The following is a 21,713-nucleotide window of genomic DNA, read 5'->3' as shown; positions in this document are numbered from 1 at the left end:
TTTTCCTCTCTCTCTCTCTGTCTTTTCTTAAGGTTTTATCCAAAAATCAGGATCAATTTGTTTTGTAGCGATTGTTTCAGACGAAACGATCACGACTGTGGTTTTATTTCTCATCGATAATTATTCTTGAATTTTTATTCTTGTTTTTTTTTTCCCTCTGCATTTCAGGAAATATGTAAGAATCTGTTTTTTTCCCATGCTGTTTAAAATCTCACTGGAATATCTCAACAACGCAGACACGCAGCGCGTGGTGTTCTTTGATCATACGCCGATGAAATTCCATGAATTAAGATTTGGGAAATTATGCAAATTGATACAAAGGGAGGCTGCCGGCTTTTTACGTCTGATCGGTGATGGAATTTTCACTAAAGGAATTCACGTATCGGCTTTAGCTGCATATATGGATTAGAATTAACTCAAATTCCACGAATTTTGTTGAATTGATAATTAGGTAAAATTACCACTGTGGCTACGAGTTTTGCGTCAAATGTTGTTACAGATATTTATCGATGACTGTAGCTTTTCATCGATTCGCATGATTGAAATCAAATACGTGTGTTTACGCTTTTGAAAAGAAAATCATGTACGTATTTATTTACATATGAAAATATCACATTAACATTAATTATGAGCTAATTGAAAAGAATAACGTTTCAACGTTTTGTAGTAATATAATATTTTTTGCTATTAGTTGATAACTTGATTAGCTAATTATCAAAACTGATTTTGCGTTGCAATTAAAAAAGATCGACAATAGCGCAAAATGTTTACGCGTACCTCGTTTTTCCTAATTCCAACAATATTCAAACAGTTTTTTTTTTTTTTAACTATACCTGTTTTACTGCATTTTTCTAGTTAATTTAACAAATGAAATTTTTCTCAGCTCATAAGGAACTACTCGAGGAAAAGAAGAACTAGTAAAAAATAAAACTGATCGCGAGTAAATAAGCGAGAAAAAAAAGCAGCAAATGGACTGTCGCCAAATGTGAAAATAAAAGAACAAAAAAAGGAAGGTTCTATGGAAGTGAGTTAAATATTGAACGCGGTGGATGAATGCGGTGGGTTTGGTAAAAATGCAACAAGTGCCTTTTGGCATCACCGAAGGGCAATCAGCCCGGAGGCTAGCAATGAGGGAAGTTTTATTGCACCTCGGCTTGGAAATAACGCCTCGATCGTTGCTTTTTGGGTTGGACTCGGTGTTTTTGTTCTTTCACCTTTTTCACAGCCACAACCGAACGTCGAGATGCCTCGTTTTGATTACGTAACGGCGAGGTAATAGAGCCTTAAACATCGATTTGCAGGAAAAACCACAGGCGAAAAGGCAAATTCCAATATTCGATATCTGTATTACTGGCTTTTTCTGTGCTTTGTTAGTTGAAATAGAAATATGATGAGAAATCGTCCCGGAATTTTATTTCAGGTGTGATTTAAAAATTTAGAAACGTTGTTCAGGACATGAAAAAACAATGGTTTAAATTTAATAACCACGTTTCGTAAGGTAAGTATTTGATGATGAAAATGGTTATATTATGTCGTCGGAAAATCTGTTAAGACTCTAATCGATTGATACAACACAATAGACCAAATGAATTTGACGTTCCTAATTAAATCTAATAATCGTACTTGTATCCTTTTTTTTTTTTTTGTCAATTCAAAAATATTTGAACCCTTATTATACCGATATACTTATTTAACTAAGATTTCGTTACTGACCATAGCAAATGAAATATCTCCTCGTGCGTGTTGAAATTTGTCAAAACAAAAAAAGAAAGCAAACTTTAAATCGAGTCAAAATCAGGTTATCGGTCGCATTAATTTTAATTGCAATATTCCATAATTCCTTGGGCAAATGGGTTGAGTGAGGTGTAAATATTGAAATTTTTTACTTTTTTTCTCTTGAAATCGAATAACGAGCTATTCTAATTTGGACGGCAAATTTGGGAATGAAATGCTTTTTTGAAGAAAATTCTTTTCCTGGTGGAGAGTTGATCAGTTTTTTGGAATGAAAAATTAATCCAGGGCATTGGAAAACATTTTAAAGAAATATCAAAAGGCATTGATCGGTAGAAAATTGAAAATAGAACTCGCCGTATTATCAGAAACGTTTCTAAAAAATTTTTCTACAAGCCTTAGATCCGTTTTCCTCAAAAAAAAAAAAAAACTCATAAACTCACCGCTAGGAAACGAATTTTCTTCAAGGAATCATTTAATTTTCAAAATTTATCGCACGAATTAGGATAACTTGTTATCAGATTTCAAAAAACGAAAAAAAAAATTACAGTAATCGTAATTTTCCAATATATAGACCTCGGGGAACACTTTTGGAAATAAAAAAAAAAACAAATCAGAAGCGCCAGAAATTTCGGGTAGCTCGCGTGATAGTGAAATCTGTGCGAAATCGAATCTAAGCAACGTTGATAGAGCTTTAGAACAAAGCACATCGTATTTGGCGGTGCTTTTATCCGTAACTGCCAGAGGGATGAATAGTAAGTATTTTTGGCACGACGGCGAGAAATCTTGTCTTATCACTGTCGATGGGTAGGAATGATAATTCTTCGTCGATTACGTATCAGATAAGTTAAATCTGTTCACGTTTGGCGTTTGAGGTGATAATTGATGAAATTAGCAAATGACGATAGTCCTTTTCGAAGGTTTTTTTGATTTAATTACTCTCGCAATAAATTTCTGTACACGGTACATTCTACGTTTGATATACAAGAGTAGGTATGCAGACGGTCGGTTATAAAGTTGGTAACTGTTACTCGGCACGGATATTTCCAGTGATTGATACCCGGCCGATCTATCCCCGAGATCAAGGAACTGGCACGTTATAATTATTCCGAATACGTGATTACGCCGGGAAATATCATTAATAACACCCTTCCTGAAAACCCGACGTGATATCATGCCGCTGCTGCTGCTGCTGCTGTGTGTGTGTGTGTGTGTCTGTGTGTGTGTGTGTGTGTGATTTTCACCAACGCATAGATCGCGATTTACAACAATTATTCTACCCCAGGCACGCCATTTTACAAACAAGACCCGGTGTGCTTGTGCCTTTGACGATCTGAAATTCAATTTCACGTCGTGGTATGATAATAATAACAAAAACGATAATAACAACAACAACAACAACAACAATAATAATAATAATAATAATTTACGGGCGAAAGGTGCGAATCGATACGAAAACTGTCCGCATCTTGTGATAAAAAGACGAGGATTACAAAACTTGATTCGATACTTGAACTATACTTTACGAGGAGGAAATTACTTTCATGGAAGTAAAAAAAATAGTTTCCGAAGTGAATAAAAAATCGTACCACATTCGTAGTTAGATACATTCATGCATTCTCGAGTGAATTTTAGAACTCATCACAAAATTTTACTATTGAATTCGTTTCAGTTGAACGAGTTAAAAATTTTTTTTTGTTGACAAATCGTATAAAATATTCCTACACAGCCCTTCAAAAAATTTCAATAATAGAGTGAATTATTAACGTGATACGATTTTTTGAAATTCTCGTAGAATGCTTTAATTTTTCTTTTCTTATTCTGCAATGTCTAAATGTGTTAAGATTTTTACAATCGCTGAGAAAACGTCAGTTTTCAGATTGAGACAAATTTTATCTACACAGGTATGCAGGGTGCGAGAAGATAATTAAAATTTTTCTTGTAGGAAAACGAATTGTGAGGATATTGAAGATTGTTTAAAAATTGCAAGTGTCTGATTTACAGTTTTAATTTGTCGGTGACACTCGATTACTTTCAGTCAGAAGTTTCATTTTCTTGGTAAAGCCGGTGAATGATACCATTATCGAGATTTTCTTCCGATGTAATCCATCGGATTTATCGAACATCGATCACAGGATTTTACTTTAATTCGTTTGAATCACGTTTCGTCTACAAGATTAAAAAGCCACGCAGTCGAGTAGAATAAGAAGAGAACAAAAAGATAGGGAAAAGATCGCAAATCCTGATATAATAAACCCTTGGAACCGAAGCATTGCAGGCGGAGTATTTGTGAGTGAAAGCTCTAACGCGTTCTGGTATATAGAAGCTTAAGCTGAGGCAGAAACAGATTTACGGTTGCGGCGAAAACAGGGATAGATTGACGAAATAGAAGCGGGCGGGTAGGTTGGTGGGTATATTAAATGGTCCAACTTCTTAGCATCAAAGTTTCCCTTTTCCTTCTCTACCGTCGGCCTTCTTTTTTTTTATATCTCTGACCAAGTTCGCCGCAGCAGCTGCCGCTGCTGTAGCTCGATGAAACTGTTTTTCTTTTCGAAGAGAACCGGCTAGCTGGCTGGAAATAAGAGACGGAGGAAAGAAAGAGAGAGAGAGATAGAAGGAAAGAAAGAACGAGAGTCTCCCTTTTTGACCCCTTCGACAAACTTTCGTCCTTACAAACGTTATTGACAGAACAGAGCCGGCTTGTTAAAGATATTGCGAAAATTTCCCCCCCCCCCCCCCCCTGCCGATCTTTTCCTCGCCTTATACTTACCGCGGTCCTTTTCCAGAGAACAGAAATAAGGAAGGCGTATAATACGAAACGTTATTAACCCACGCCGCGTTCAGAGAATTCTGGAATCGGATTTTCATCGCCCACTACAGCCCGCACATAAATAAGTGGATTGAGAAGTAAACAAATAACAGCGCAAGAACTCGCGTTAGAGCTGCTTGTACGAAATGAATCTCAAAAACTTTTCTCTCATTTTTATTTATTTTTTCTATACAGAATGTACAAACATCAAATGGCATTTTTTCCAAGTTTGTTGCGATCATTTAATCGATTCTGAATAGTGATAATATTAAAATGATCAAACTTGGAAACCTACAAGCCTTCGATTCTTCGAGGAAAATCGCCAGAACTTTACACCTGAAAAAATATATTGACCGCCATTTTTTAACGCCAGCTTAAAAAAATCTAGAAAAATTCGTTCACATAGACGACGGTGGCAAGAATTTATACAGTAAATTTGGTTAAGATATACTTGTAATTCTCGGAGTAGTAAGGTTTGAAAGAATACCACCGGCCGCCATCTTGAAATCAGGGTTTGAAACCATTCGAAAAGACTGTAACACGGCATTACTAAAAGTATTAAACTTCATAACCACATGTGTAGCTTAGTTGAGAGTGTGACCCCTGCGAAGAAATTACGGACGGAATAATTGCAGACAGGAAGTGGTTAGATATATTTCGCCCCAGCTGCAGCCGACCATGAAACTTGAATTGACAGTTAAAAGGCTGCCAAGAGTTGTTCAATAATTCTCGAACTAGGACGATATGACAGACACGGAATATGAGTCAGCGAAATAATCCGACGAAGCGAGTTGGTGCGGAGTCGTAGCTTGATAATCCGGAAATTAAAAGTGTATTATATCCGGGCTGCTCTGTTTGCGTATCCGGGAGCAAAGGGGAGTATTCGAGGTGAGGGAAAGACAGGAGATGGAGGAATAAGAAGAAGAAGAAGAAGAAGAAGAAGAAGAAGTGAAAGAAGCCGCATCGGGGAGCGAGAACTTTTCTTATATAAGACAGAAAGTTACCTGCCGCCTATGGAGGAACTGCTGCCGGTAGGATAAATCCCGGGGTGAAAAATACACCCGCCTGCTTTTAAAGATCCTCGTTATTAGTTTGGCCCGCTAGGCGCGATTCACGCCCCTTGTCGCACCCCTTCGGCGTTTCTGTGTATAGGTAGGGGTGTATGTGTATACGCTGAGGAAACACGGGAGAAATATGCTCCCCGCATCATCCGTCAGGGGCGCAACGCACCGCCGGGATTGAAACGCGACCGTGTCTCGGTGCGGAGTATATATCCCGTTCATTCGAGCCAGAAAAAAAATATTCACGACCCCCGTGCGATCGTATTGCACCGCAGCTTACCCGCCGGCTTACCCAGCCCGCGATATATACTCCGGGTTTATTCTCGAGAGGAATTCACGTGCGATTTCTTCACACACCGCAAGGTGCGGATAAAAAAATGAAAACAAACAAAAACAAAATTAAAAAATTTCACTCACCGGATGTCAACCGCTGTTTTCAAATCAGTTCTTTTTTTTCACTTGTTTATGTCTGCGGATTGGCTGTATTTGACAGGAAATTGAAACTTGGATTATTTTTGATAGAGAAATTTTCTTGCAAGCTGTGAAATTTCGACTGATGGTACATATTATCAAGCTCTATGAGGTGTGTGAAAAACAAAATTGAATTTTCGACAAATTTTTGCTGAATTTGCGATAACTTACACAAGTTGGAGTATAATATAGATTGTATTAAAGTTATTTTGAAATATTGTTTTCAATCGATCACAGATTTCAGGCAGAACTTGTACAAGACGCGTTGATTTCTACAGTGCAGATTAGGAATCGTGAAATTTGCATGTCAAGGCAAAATTGAACGATTATAAATAAAATCGTAGAAACTAATCGAAACGCAGATTTATTTACTTGGGCGGTGTTACAATGAATATAAGCAAATCGTTAACCTTATAAATCTGCTTGTATACTTAAATATAATTTAAAATAAAAAAACGCACACACATTAACGTGAATTTGAAACAATTGGACTTGAAAAGAAATTGATCACTGATTTCGACTGGAAGAGTTTAATTGAATGTGAATTCCGAAATCATCGCTAACTTGCCGAATTACATTTCTGATTTAAACATATTCAGCCGATCTGTTCATGTGTTGATTTTTTAAGGAATGTTAATAAGACAAGAAAAATATACCAGGAGAAAAAAAATATTCAAGCAGGAATCGAGAATATGATCACTTCTAATCTCAATTTTCCTTTTTGTTCGGCAATCTCAATAATTTTGAATGAAAAATCGATTCGTTTGTGAGGCGGTTGACATTGACTCTGTGTAAATAGATGAAATTAATTCTTTATCACACCGTATCAAATATTTCTTCTTGCTTTTGAACAATCAGAGAACGATCAACGAAACGATTATCAATGTTGCGAATTCCACCAATTTCGCGACTCAAATCAGATTAAAAAAATTAACGATCGACCATGCGAAATTGCATATAGAAAATGAATCATATTGAGATGAATTTCCTCACATGGAATTGTATATCCTTGCGGATCAGTCGAGCGAAATTCACGGGTATATTTATCAGTATTCGTGAAAGAGTTTTTCCTCTTTGTAGAATGAGGAGGACAAAGAAGAGAGGAAAATAAAACACAGAGATGAGAACAAATATTTGAATAACTGTGGAGGCAAAAGAAAGCGATCAAATATAGATATACGGGTTAAGAATAAATCGAGAAATCGAAACAAAACATTTTTTCCCCGTTTTTTTTTTTCAATTTATCCTCCTTTCCTTTATCCGTGGGGAATTTTCCGATTCGGCTGTCGGATTTTCGTGAAATCTCATGGGAAAAAGCTGTGATTCGATACGTCACTGGGTATATTATATATCTATGTATAGTTTATACCAATACGCATACATCCGAATACATTCAATTGTCTCCGCATCTCGTTTGAGGCCGAATGTTTTCGCATTTCCAACTGATATTTTCGTTACGGTTCTCGTTCGGCGATTCGATTGTATCTGAAGGGGAAAAACGACTCCGCGTAAGACAGAGGTTCGCGTTGGTTTATTATTATACCTATCTGTGGTTTCGCGAAGGGTGAATGAAATTTTAATAAAAATTCGATTCGCGCCAGTACCCCTCTGCAGCTTCACATTCCGCGTCGAGGTCTCAAATTGGAATTGATACGGAAATATACGATGGGTGAAAGACGGAACGACAGGTGCGGCGTAACGTTAACTGATCGGTTTTATGGAAGGAAAACAATCCTTCCACTTTGCAACATCTATTTTTCGAAACGTTGGGTGCGTCTGTTTTCATTATTGCAAAAAAAATTCCAACCAGTTCCTTCAATTTTCTCACATCAACTTCAGTGGAATGGAGTTGGATTAAACAATATCGCGTCCTGTTTTACCCCTTGCACGTAGACGCTTCGATAAAAGATGAGGTGTTATTTACTGTACGATCTTAATTCCGGAGGTGGAGTCTGGAGATTAATTTTGTGGATCATTACCGACGGTCAATGGAGTAGATACGGTAATACAGAAAGACGATTTGTCACTCTATCGGTAAATTTTAACATCATTCTTCGTTCTTCATTACCAACGGTCAATCAAATAGTTCCGGTAATACAGAAGAGCGATACGTCATTCCTTCTTGCCAATTGTCTATCTAATTATTTGAATACATTACATTTCGATTTGAATATAAAATTTCTTCCTGACTTAAAAATTTTAATATGAAGCCATAAAACTTGTGGAGAACTGTTTCAAAATTCATGGGGTTGGTGTATTATACAATTAGTCGAGCCGTGCGCCTGCAGCGTGTTTAAACGTATAGCTGATTTTGTAACGAAAATCCTGGTGATTAGTTGTCGGGATTACGTTTAGGTTTTTCGGCTTTAAACGCGTCGTTACTTTGCCTAGCCACTTACGACTAGCGCTAATCCCGAATGAATTTATACAGCGGCTTGGCGTTCAATTCCTTTCACCTTTGACCCTGTGCAGAAGCGGTTAAATGGCCCGAGCAATAGCTATGAGCAGGCTGCGTTAGGTAAATCGGAAGTAATCGCCTGGTTGATACGGAGCTGTCGTCTCCTGCCGAAAATGAATAATGGTTCTGAAAGATACCGATTCGAGGAATTTTTGGTTTTGACAAGTTCTTTTATTTTCTTTTTTTCTTCTCCGTACTTGTGGAGTAACAAAGTCTTGCAGATTTGTTGAATTTTAAATAATTGTCAATCTAAAACCACGTTTTATTCATGGGGAAAAATTCATAAATGACATGATCATGGATTACATGTATTTAATTTCAGCTCGCTGTCTCTGGAGGAGAAAACATTCTGAGGTAAAAAGAAGGAGCCGGAGGCATTCAAGCTTTTAAGAATGATTTTATAATAATCAAGACAGAGGCAAGAAGCGTGTCGGCAGCGAAGGAAACATCAACAGAAAGGTGATTGATGAATTTATTCAATTGAATTGCTCGTTTGAAAAAGTAGATTTCGGTTTTTACTTTTGCACATTCATTCGCGTATTCATTCATAGCTTTCGTTTTGTTTCCATTCACATTTATATCTCGTTTGCTACGAAAATCATATTTGGCGTGTATTTATTCTCCCCACTTTGATGTCTGCTTTGAGACTCGATCTCCCTCGTCGGCGCAAAATATGGAAAAACTCCTGCCAAAAAGGTTGGAAAAAAAACACGCTGCTTTCCTCGGGGATATTATGTTTCCGCCGTCAAAATCATGCATGCACGAGCCCGATATACCGTTTCAAACCCCTTTGAAAGCGATATTTAATACGGTAGAACTACATGTGTTTATTAGATACTTTAACATGTCGTCCGTTACGCTTGCAAAATTGGTACGGCCGGTGCGACCTGAATCCGGGGCGTCAAGTGGGCAGGATAATTTGGTCGATCATTACTGACGGTCGATGAGGTAGATCCGATAATACAGAAAGGCGATTTATCATTCCGTCGACAAATTCTTCGAGATCGGCTTACAGGTGCAGGGTTTTGTGGATATCACAGTTTTTCCAAGATTCTGTATCCCATTATTCGACAGAGTTAACAATGAGGACAAAATTGTTCAATTTTATTTTATTAACAGATATGCAATGTCAACTTTTCGTTGCATGGTGGAAAAAATAAAAAACATGTGTACACGCAACATCGACAGAATTTAAACAGATCGTACAATATACGCGCGGTGGGTAAAACAGTTTCATTGATCATTACCGATGGTTAATAAAACAGAGACCGTAGAACAAAAAACCGTTTTTTCACGCGGTAAATTAATTCTTCGGAATCGTTTCACACGCGCAGAGTTTTCTGGGTGTCGCATAACATTCCTTTCAGAATTCATTGCCCGAATATTCATCGACGGGTTTGAGAATCAGGAAACACTTCGATCTTTTTGATTTTCTCTAAAATTTCAGCTTAGTGGTTAAAAAAGAGATATATATATATATATGTTATCGATAGAATTTACACCGATCGTAAAATACACACGCCGCAAGACTTGGCTCGCGGGCTTTTTGGACAGTTCCCCTGTCGGTTATGGCCTATAAAACATAATGCCGCGACCCCCTTTTCCCCACCCTTCAACGCACGTTGAAAATAATGAAGTTAATAGCCAGTTAGGTGCACTATACGCATTCACACACACGCACACGCACACATATTAGTCGAACCCTTTGTGTGTGTACATATACATACATATATATTTGGGCATTTCGCGTTAACGCCCCCGTACGTGACAGCCAATGTATGAATTACCTTGAGCGTGATGTTTTCGTATCCCCCCACACCACCACCCTTCCTATATCAACTCACTCTCGAACCTTCTCTTCTCCACACGATGGAGGGTTATAAATCTGTATACATGCATTTATGTATACAACGCATACCTACACAAGCTGTCGCCGTCAACCACGGATGTATCGGTGTATCGATTACTCCGAGTGTGATACACCAGAGACTTGGTATTTTACTGTGATGCGTAACTTCACCTATCGGCGGAGATCTGTCGTATCCAAAAATGTATCATATCTACACAATGTATGGGAATTGTGAGAATTAAAGAAAAACAAAAAATCATGCAACAGGTATTATATTTTTTATCATGATTTACAAAATGTAGAAGGCAAGACTTGGAGAGAAATTAATTGGTTTTTTTTTTTTTTTTTGGTCATATCGAACTTGAAATAAAATTGTGGAAAAACTTATCCGGCTATACCAATCAGTTTTAAAAAATATACAATATCTGGTCGAAAAATTGTTGAAAATCTTAAAAGTAAAGCGTAATTGATAAAAATCAATTGATTTTGCAAATTGTATAGGCCAAAAAAAAAAATCAATTTATTAATTTCTCTCTAAGTCTTATCTTCTTCATTTTGCAAATCATGATAAAGAATATAATACCTGTAGCATGATTTTTTTTTTTTTAATTTCACCTATTTCTTTTATTTGATTAAATTCCCGTATATTGAAGAAAAATTTCGTTACAGTTTCGTAGGAACGGTAGTGAAAGTTTTGTACCGATGTTTTACATTAACTGAAAAAAAAACGATAGAAATTTTGATGATTAAAGTATTCTCACAATCTGTTTTACGTAATGATGAAACAATCGACGTGATTTGATTTTTTGCACTAAACTTGGCGGGAAAAAAAATCGCAAAAATTAAACACCGCAAATTCGTTTTTCGATTCTGCTCAAATTCATTCCTCGCTGTGATTATCGATGTTGTTTTATTTAGTTATTTATTTATTTTTTATTTCTACCAGAACCAGCGTTAACGTAAAATACCTACCACGTAACTCGAGTGTGCGTGAATCAGTGTGCAAGTTATATTTACTCCCAAACTGTTGGATATCACGCAACGTCCTAATTAAGCTGTTTAATCACCGAAATTTTTTTCAAGTTGCCCATGCAGATCGAAGCAGGTTGAAAATAGCGAAGTAAATAATTCGACATCGACTTTGAGCCTCGAACAACAGCCCAAGGATGAGATAATAATCGACGAGGGTATATTTTCTTCCATATAATGAAAGAGTATCGTAGATAAATAATCCAAATTTTTCCTTTGATCGTTATGGTTCAATTTACATTTCACTCGGAAATAAGTCGATACTTGACTTTAGAATAAATAGCACGTGAACGGAGCCCTGAGAAAAAAGCGGATACGTCTTATTGGTACATTTTTTCATCCAGACACCGTCGAGTCTCGTCGGAGTCAGTCTCTTTCACAGGGTTAATTAATTAATTAATCTTTGCCCCTGCAGGCTTCGCCACGTTGTTCCGACAAGTGATAAACTCCGCTACCCGCACGCACTGCATAAGACAATAATTGACTGGATGCACGGACCAGTGAATTCAACGACCATACTTCACCCCTGCCTCGTGTACAAATATCGTATAATATGCGTAATACACATATGTACCACTTGTCAGCTAACTCCTCGCTTGTCTAATAAGATCCACTTTTTACCTCAACGGTATAATCGGCTCATTTTTCATTTCCCGGCCACCCGCTGGCAGCCAATTTTCAAATCTTTCACCTCCAGAATGGAAGCTGACTCACTTTCTTCGTGAAGAAAAAAAAAAAAAAAGAAAACAATGACTCTCGCAAAATTTGATGCGTTATTATCATCGTCAGATTATAGGCACGGGTAAGCTATTTAAGATTTTTCACCAAACTTTGTTTTATCCTAGAATATTATTATTTATAGAGTGAAGGAAAAATAGCAATTGAAAAACAAGTAGAAGACTCGCATGTGCAACTTATTTGGTGAGGTGAAAAATTTTGTGCAATTATACGCACTGTAAAGGAGAAAGAAAAGTAAAAAAAAAAAAACATAATTGTTGAATTCATCGAATACAATGAAAACACATATAGGGCACACCATTTTTTTAAGCCCATATTTTACGATGATCAAAATTCACGAATTTTTGATCGACGATGTCTCCAAATTGAAAAATCCTATCAACAAAAACAAGGGGGTGCTTGGATTTGTCTTGAATCCAAGCTTTTGAAAAAAAAACATGTATGAAAAACTTTACGCAACGTTTAAACTGTCGTAACTGAAGTTCAAAGAAGAGAATGAAAATTTCATCAGTTATGTCGGTTTTGAAAATATTAAAACATTTTTTTTCAAAAAGTTGAATTCAAGAAGAATCCAAATACATCCTTGTTTTTCTTGATACGACTTTTCAATTTGGACATATCATCGATAAAAAATTCGTGGATTTCGAACATGTATCGTAAAATTTGAGATTGCAAGAACTCGGGAACGATGGCTCGAAAAATTGTGAAATAAATCGGGGTCACAACTATCACATAATATAACAAAATCCTGGAAGAAAAATAAAATCGACGTGGAATGCCCGATATTGCATCGATTTGAATAAATGTTCACTTTTCATTAGATAATGAAATTTACTGTCCCCATCATTTTTGTTCGACGATTCGAAATGATAATAAAAAAAAAAAAACATACACATTCCTCTCCCAAATTTTTGCATAAATTCTTATAGCGTACAACGTAGAGAGCCAAGAGTTTAAAAATTAATCTAACGACGAGTTGAAATCGAAGGTTAATTAGCAAACGAGTTGACAAATAATTCTTTTTTTTTCCTACCTTGTTAACAAATATCGTTTTTGTCGAAGGATCGACGTTTCGAATTCGATTCCGCGAGCGGTGACGACTTCCGAGGAAAATGGGATAGCTGGAGGGTTTAGAGAAGCTGCGCCTTGGTGAAAATCACGATGCGTGTGCCTTGCGGTGATGCGGGGGAGTAGATAGCGTAATGTATCCAACACAATGAGAACTCGTCTTCATTGGCTATTGTGTCGGCGTTGTTGTGTTTACGTTGTGTCTACGGTAAAGTTACACCGAGGCGGGTGCGTTTCTGCCGCAACGTTTCGGCTGCCGGGCTTCCACCCCCCGTAGCAACGATTACGTCGACGACAAGGGAAATGATGATATTTGTCTCTTTCACTCAATTTCTTGCGGTATATCATTCCCACGGGACTCTCGGCCGGGAAGAGAACCCGGAATTACCGAGGGGAAAAGAAGATTGCCAGACGCGACACCGATATTACGGATCCGCCAACCGAACTGCCTAATTCATTGCTCGGTGCATCGCCTAATTGCCCTCGTATAGACGCCCGACGTCCGTTTCCGGTCGACGCTCGTTACAACTCCATGAATTTCTCATCTTCAATAGAGTTTTACGTACGGTATTGATCCGCGTGAAGTCACTCCTCATCGACGGACTGAATTAGAAATACGATATCTCGTTATTGGGGAGCCGTTCGACGTATAGTTTGGGGAAGAAACAGATTTTTAACCATAATTTTCGACGCCATGAAGAAAGTAGAGTTTGTCTGATATCCAGAACGGTTGACCTTGAAAGATCTGAAACTGATCGGGTTCGGCAACCAATTGCAAAGATTTTCAAAGGAAAATTATAAAAAAAAGTTTCGCAAGAACAAAAAATTTATACTTCTTTTTTTTTTTAAATAAATATGTAAACTGGGAGAAACGTAATCGTATATTTAGAAAAAGTGATACGAAATATCACATGATTCCATTACCTCAGATTGAAGAAAAATGTAATAAAAAATTTTGAACCGTTGAACTGATCCATTCAAAATTTTTCCCCGTTGATTATCACGAAAAATTGTTGATCCTGCTTCAGTTATTTTATTACTGGATTTTGAAAACCAGATTTCCCATGTTTCCATTCAGCGTTGGTACTTTATTCGTTGTTTCAACATCCGTAATCATAAAAAAAAAAAAAAAAAACATCTGGGATCAGCTTGAGCCAGATTAAGAGAAGCTGCGCGCAAGATTAGAATGGGGTCAAAATAAGGTTACCGCCCGTGCAAATAAAAGAACAGGGGTTGCCCACCGAGTGATTGTACCTCGTAGCTACAGGACGTGCTGTCACAGTCTTTGTGCCGGCACTCCGACTAATTAACTTTCAAGAATAGCGTAAGACGAAGCCAACCACCTTGGCTACCGCTGTACTGCAGTTTCGGTGCGCTCCGAGTTGAGTGGATATGTTGCAGGTATAATTCCAAGAAGAGCGATGTCTAATGGCGAGGGTGGAAAAAATTTAATTAACGAAAAGTGCGGTAAGAAATCTTTTGCACGAGATGAACGCGCGTTATTAGTTTACTTTGGCGATATAATTTTCGGCCAAGCAGCGAGAGGTCAAACGATTTACACTTCGAGTTGAGCACACTTAGTTGAACGCTTAGCGATAGGTGGCTTCGATTCACTCCAAGTTGGGGTGAAACTATTTACAGCCACTCGAAGTTACGTCAACTTGGAAAAAAGGAAGAATTCTAGTCGTTCTTCGAAGTCACTCGTGATGAGTTAGAGTCGTTGAGAGGGCATTTATAGACAAAAAATTGACTGTCGTTTTTTTGAAATTTTACCAGTATCGATTTTCGAAAACCTTTGATTTGTATGAGAATTTAAACGTTGAGCACATTTTTCCTGACCATCGATTTTTCAAACTTGCGCGCAAGGTTTCTCCCACAGTTTCTGATCGATTCATATGCAATTTTTACAATTTTTTTTTTTTTTTTTAAGTTGTTTTTACACGTTGTCATAGGATTTTACCCGAATTCTCAACTGGTAGTGAAATACCCTAAATATTATATTGAAAAATGACTAATTTTTAAAAATGAAGCTGTTGAAATAATCCTATGACAAGTTTTGGGCATTTGCAAGTAGATTGTGCCAGAAAAATCCGTATGCTATGCTACAAATATTAAGTGAGAAACCTTGCGCGCAATGAATTTTTACCTTTTTGTACTCTATTAAAATTGCACTCTGCGCATCACCCTGATACATTTAAATAAGGATGTAAAGTGTCAAATTTACTCTAAAAGATGTAAGAAATGCATACCTAAGACTTCTAAAATTTCAAAAACTTTTTTCACACGAGAAAAAAATTAACTAAAATTTCTGTAGATGCCCTTTCAATTCGAGTTCGTTTCAACGTTTCACATGGAGTAACTGAAGCGATGGAAAGACTCGGTAAGTACGAAGTTGCATCAATTTATAAACAAATCCATTCAAAAATGACGCGAAGTAAGTTGAAGTGCCCGCATGAAATGAAAAGGCAAAACTACGACGAGCCGAAGGGTCCGTTATTTATCAACACGAGAATTCAAGCGAGGAGTGAACAGAAAATACAAAACTCTAAGCCTGAGCTCGCAGTATCAGGACGAGGAGAAGTAACGATAGCTCGCGACTCACCCTTTGAACGAAAAAAAAAAAGTAAAAACAGAGGTATTATTTGCCATTACCAGTAGTCTAGACGCTGAAAGACCCGACTCAAGTTCTAAATTGAAGCTTGAGACTCGAAGGAGCGAAGGACCAAGAGGACTCGCTGAAGGACCGGAGACTAAGAGAAGAGATGGTCGGTCAGCCGAGTATTTTCGTTAATTATTCCACGTTTCATTTACAGGGTGAGATCACCGGCCTGTTACCAGATCCCCAGATACCGAGTGGGGCTAGAATAGCTGCTGCGATGCTGATGGTAATGGTGATGGCCAAGGCGAAGGCTGCTGCTGCTGCTACTGTTCTAGCCGGCTAGACCAATTACACTCTGTAATTGACGTTTGAACCCTGACACTGTGCTCGGCTGCAGGTCGATGCCCCTCTTATGCATTAATGCTTAGCGATAAGTCATATCGTTTACCAACGCTTCACGAGTCGAAGGTAGCTTCTTGAGGTCCCTGAATGTTGCGTGCGATTTCACGCGGCAAGGATATTTTTTTTTTTTCAAAAAATCGAAACACTTGGAGCAATTTGAGTTTGAGGGCTTTGTTGTTCATAGTTTCAGGAACATTTCGAAATTTTTTCATTAATATTTAATAGCAAAACGGCGGCATGGCGCATGAAAGCATCTCTTAACATTGCTGTCCAGCTTGTAACGTAAAGAAAGTGTTTTTTTGGATTTGATAACATATTTTTGGGTTCGAGCTTGTAGCTGTAATGTTGAGAAAAAAATTGTTTTTCAAATATATACGATTATGAACGAAAAATTCCAGTTTTCGACCAAAAATGTTTTTAGAAAAGTTTCTATAAAAAGAATCTAGCCACAAACTCGAATCGATAAATGGGTTTCAAAGATTGTGTCAAAATTTCAAATCAATCGGATAAGAATTGAAAACGTTGTCGTTCGCTACTTGTATACGACATGCCCCCATTTTGTTATTAGGGTCGATGAAAAAATTATAAAATATTGTTGAAACTATAAATAACAGAGCCTTCAAGCTCGAACTGATCTAAATATTTTCATTTTCTTTGAAAAAAGAAACTCCTGAGGTATGATTGCAAATAATTGAATCTCATTGGTCCGCGAAATCTTCCCGCAGCGATATACTTGTCCGCGATGCAGGCGGGCCAACGTACGCAAAATGTGTACTTTGAATGTTCAAAGAGCATAAGCATTGAATTCCGACCGTTCTTTGAAGAATCAACTTTCCGACCCAACAACAAACGCTTCCCAAACCTTTCCGAGTCACTGCCTCAATTATTTAAGATTCTAACCTCGAAAATTCGTATCAACTACATCGCCGGCAGAAACAGTTTGACAGCTAAAAACTCGGGATGGCCAGCCTGCGCGCAGAGCCGATAAATCTCGCGCATGCGCGGTTGATTTTCAAGTTTCAAGAAACTGTCCCGGTATGCTTGAAGATTCGTTAGATCGACTGAAGGGTAGGGCCCGATTCATCAACTAGGCTCCTTCGATGCTCAGAGTTTCAATTGAATCACTCTGTACGTCAAAAATTATCTACAGAAAAGTTTGACGAAAAATTCTAACAAAGATATTACACTTTCGGCAGGCATTGATCGATCAAACACACGCATCGACACCTCGGCAGTATCGTTTCTGACTGTCAATCGATTTTACACCTCTTTTTTTCCCTTCTCCATCTCTCTCTCTCCTTTATCGCCCGAATATCCACTTGACTAAAATTCAATCGGCGTAAGTTTGAATCGTGGCCAACGACCTGGAGGGCCGCCTCGATCAGCGGCTGGTGACTCGGAGCAAGTATAAGGTACCCTTCGGGGTCGGTTGTCCCACCTAAAGAAAGGACGTGCAGGCCGCGTCGCGGCGCCATACGGACCCCGGTTTTGCCTCCGGGCAATCCTCCGCCCCCGATATTCTCACGGGAGAAAAAAAAACGAGAGAAGCGGTGAAGCACGGAGAGGAGAGAGAACCGAGCCTGTATCTCGCCGTTCTATGGATGTGTTGGCCTGCGGCGGGTTATTGGATGTCTCTAAGAAATCGTCGAAATTTCACCCCGTAATGGCGCAGGGTGTACAAAAAAAAAAAGTCGAGAATATACTCGGTACGGTTTTCTGTAGTAGATGCGACGCTTTCTAACCTCTCATTCGAAGAGCAAAGTTTTTTTTTTTCGTCAATTCGTAAAAAGTATGTACAAACTTTGCATTGACTTTATTGATATATCCAATTTTTTTTTTTTTTTCATGTTTTCTTCAAACTTTCTTCACATCTTTCGTAAAAAAAATGAGCCAACTCCAACAACCTTTACCGAAAAAGGGTCGTGAACTTCCGGGAAGTTTTTCAAGCGAAATAAATGTCAATGTTTATCGTAAGACGTCATCCGTTGTACTTTTTTTTTCAACTTTAACAGAATTTTTATCGTAAAAAGAAAAATCATGTCGTAATAACAGAAAGCTTCCAGCATTCTTAAAGTGGTATAAATTATATGCTTCCAACTATCCAATTTTATGTCGTTATCAAATTTCAATATATAAGATGTGTGAAAACAAGAAATTCAAACGAATTTTGGAATGTTTTAAAATAGAAAAGTTGTTCAGGTTTCAAAGGAAAGTAATTTTCAAAATCGATGAGAAAGGAAGTGAATTTTCTACATTCAGAGTGGAGGGAAATGTATGGTAAATTTTTTATCAATACAAAATAAAGAAGCTACAACGGTGTAAAATTTGTGGTTATGGCTCTTCAGCGAAGAAAGTGAAAATCCCGTTTCATCAACACACTTGCGTAAGATAGGAAGCTACGAAGAGAGTGGAGATCGATGAGGAGATGACATTGAAAGAGATAAAAAAAAAGGGGGGGGGGGGATGAGAACCACGGTTTTTTAACGAATGGCCATTCTGACAACCACCAATTGGCGGCGAGGTGTAGTAAAAGAAAGAATTAAAAAAAAAAAAAAAGAACAGTTGAGAAAAAAATTTTATATTAATAAAGCAATTCATATTTAAATTTCGAACGTCCGGAACGATAGCATCTTTATTGTGGGCGATGTGGGCGTGAAGCGACGCGTGACGGTAAGGATGTGTGTATTATATTATTATATATAGCCATGATTCGCGCTTCGGGCACATTTCTCGTTATACTCACAGAATCGATATTCCAAGTACCAAGCTGAGTCGATTAGGGTTTCTTATTTAGTCCCGCACTTCGAATAACCGAACGCTTGTATCGGTTCAGGAATAACGTATAACTCGTTTCTAAAAAAAAAAAAAATGTTCCAATTTTTAGAAACGTCTTTGAGGGTTATACCAAAGCTGTTTGATCTTTAAGGGTTACGGTCTGCAGGATCAAAGTAGCGGAAAATAGATGTTCAAATTTACTCAATTTGAATTGATGGGGTGAAAGAGAAAAATATGAGTACGATACTACGAACCTATTCTTCTGATGAAAAGAAATTTATAAAAATAAAGAAAATCGCTGAAATTACAGAGAATTCAATTTCACGTTTCAACAACGATCCGCAAGATTAATACGACGAATGAATTTTGCGAAATTTTCAAAGCGGCGTGTGGTTGCAATAATGAGAGAGCAGCGTTGGCTGCCAATCTGGACTAATTGCGTCAATTTCTGCGAGAGGATCGTCCATCTAATTATCGTTTACCGTCGAGTCGAGTGTGGATGCGAAACGTGTGGAGGTTCAGTTGTGCAATAATAATTGCACAGACCGGAGTAAAGAGCTCACGCTTTGTGGGGAAATCCCCCCCGACACGAAGAGACTCGAACGTTGTACAATCAAGGTGTGCTGCACTTCAGGTTAAACGGGGTTAACTTGATCTCGTAACCGAGCGGTGCATCAATCGCCAAATTAATATTCATCGCCACGCGAGAAACCTGCGAGTCAACGATCCCAAGACCAACTCTGAGAAAAATTTCATTTGTTACAGTAACTAGAAAAGTTGAGTAAGAGAGGTATCGTTAAAAAAGGCCTTAACGTCAATTTATTCTAGCGCAAGCATTAAATTTTCGCAACAGCAGCAAGAAAATATAGCAACAGCGATCGTAATGAGTAAGAATAGTAACGGATACTAGACTTTCTGGTAACAGCAAGAAAACTAATTTTCATTCTCTACCTGGAATTATATTTTTCGATTGTGGCAAAAACTGAAAATAGTTAAGGACTGAGCGGTAACCGGAACTGAAAATTTCTCAGTGAAGGAACCCGCTTTTCTAACAACAGTCAATACTTTTCCTCTGTTTCCAATTTTACCCTCAATTTTTGCACAATTCTAAGATCAGTTCCTGAAATAAAGACTGCGACACCGAATGGAAATCAAGAATGTATAAAAATATACTTTTAAAGTGGCCGTTTTGTACTTACAATAAGGTGTCATCGTTTTGGAATCACTTCCAAATCCACTTACAGGCACTTGATAACGTCTCGCGAGGTTGATTGAAATTATCCTGAAGTCACTTAAAATCACTTGTGATTACGCGTGGAAACTTGATCCAAGTCACTCAAAGTTGCGTAAAGTCATTGAACTCCACTTGCCAGGTCTCTAGATATCATATAACTCAATCATTCAACTTGAATCACAGTATCACTTAATACCCATTAGCTTAGGTCACGTAAAGTCATGTCAATGCGATTGAACTCACACGAGGTCAAGCTAATTAAATTGCTAGTTCAATTTTACATGGAATGATTTAAACAGTTCATGTTCAGTTTGAGTTACGTGGTCACTTAACGGACCGATGTTGATTCATCCGAATTTTAATTTACTCATGTTTGTAGAGTTACCCAAGTTACTCCACATCGTCTGGTTATTTTCGATCTCTTTGAGTCACTTCAAGAATCCATAGTTTGCTCACTTCGCTTCGTTTCAAAACACGAAAACATTCGATTAAATCATCCGAGCATTATACCCAACAGAAGCGTCGAACACTGATTTAGATCACGGGCCACCGATGACTCGTCAAGTTAATAAAAACACCCAAGCCTTGACATTTGCAAGTTAATGAATTTTTCATCCCCTCAGGCCCGTTCGAATCCACAGAGTAAAAACGCGTGTCGCTATTGCCCAAGGTACGACATCCTATTCGCTATGCACAGACACAACAACACAACCACAACCCCGATCGTTTTACTACTTCAACGCGTGTTACGCCCGTTACGGCGAGTACCTGACAGCATGAAAGGTTTGATTACACCTGCGCACTCTCACCTGCCTAGGCGTTCAAGCTTGAAAAATATACAAGTGGGAAGAAAAAAGTTAAACCCAACGGTCGTAAAAAAACCCACCCGACGATTAGGCCACCAATCCATGCCTTTGGGTTCACGTCTGCCTTGGGTAGCCGGTACTTTGAAGCCCAAGGCACCTCAAACCGCTTACTCCCATTCCACGGTGTGACCGACCCACACTGGATTCGAGACTTTGATACACTGCAGCACTGTCGCATTTCGTGTAACGGAAAACATATCGCTGGAAAGGTGTTGACGTCGAAGGTTCGTGTGTCCTTTGGAAGATTGTTTTGATCACCTCTACGCCTTTGCGATACGTATATTCACGATCGTGTTTACACAAGTTCCTCTTCACTCGATACCGTTAATATACTACAGTAATGGAGTTAAGCTTTGTCTCGTGATCCGATGATCTACCACCAATTAGTTCACCTCGGTATCGACTTGACTGAATGCTGGCCGTGCCCACTCTGCGGGAATTCGAGACTGGCTCATCACAATTTGTGATTATCAAGACCGGAGATTCTCGGTTCGGAATCTACAGAATTATACACTATAGTCGTATGCCAATATGCGGATTACGTAATTTGTTTTTGTACAGTCTGTATACAGCAGTGATCGTTATTCTCCCTCACTTGTGTGTACCTTGAATTCAACCTTGAA

The 21,713-nt window shown here is 38.2% G+C and overlaps 1 protein-coding gene across 4 annotated transcripts in view; it reads right to left on the bottom strand.

The window, feature by feature from the left end:
- Positions 1-21,492, bottom strand: part of LOC124222681 (uncharacterized) — a 96,384-nt gene extending 74,892 nt beyond the window's left edge. For all 4 annotated transcript variants that reach the window (XR_006884082.2, XR_006884083.2, XR_006884081.2 and 1 more), the window contains exons 1-2: positions 20,190-21,492; positions 18,959-19,068 (exon numbers count right to left, since the gene is read on the bottom strand). The gene's annotated coding sequence lies outside the window, so the exon portion shown is untranslated. The remainder of the gene's footprint in view (positions 1-18,958; positions 19,069-20,189) is intronic.
- Positions 21,493-21,713: the final 221 nt, after the last annotated feature.

Source organism: Neodiprion pinetum, chromosome 7, assembly GCF_021155775.2.
Source record: "Neodiprion pinetum isolate iyNeoPine1 chromosome 7, iyNeoPine1.2, whole genome shotgun sequence".
Taxonomy (NCBI): domain Eukaryota; kingdom Metazoa; phylum Arthropoda; class Insecta; order Hymenoptera; family Diprionidae; genus Neodiprion; species Neodiprion pinetum.
The sequence above is the reverse complement of the archived record's forward strand: the minus strand, read 5'-3'. Positions and strand labels throughout refer to the sequence as shown.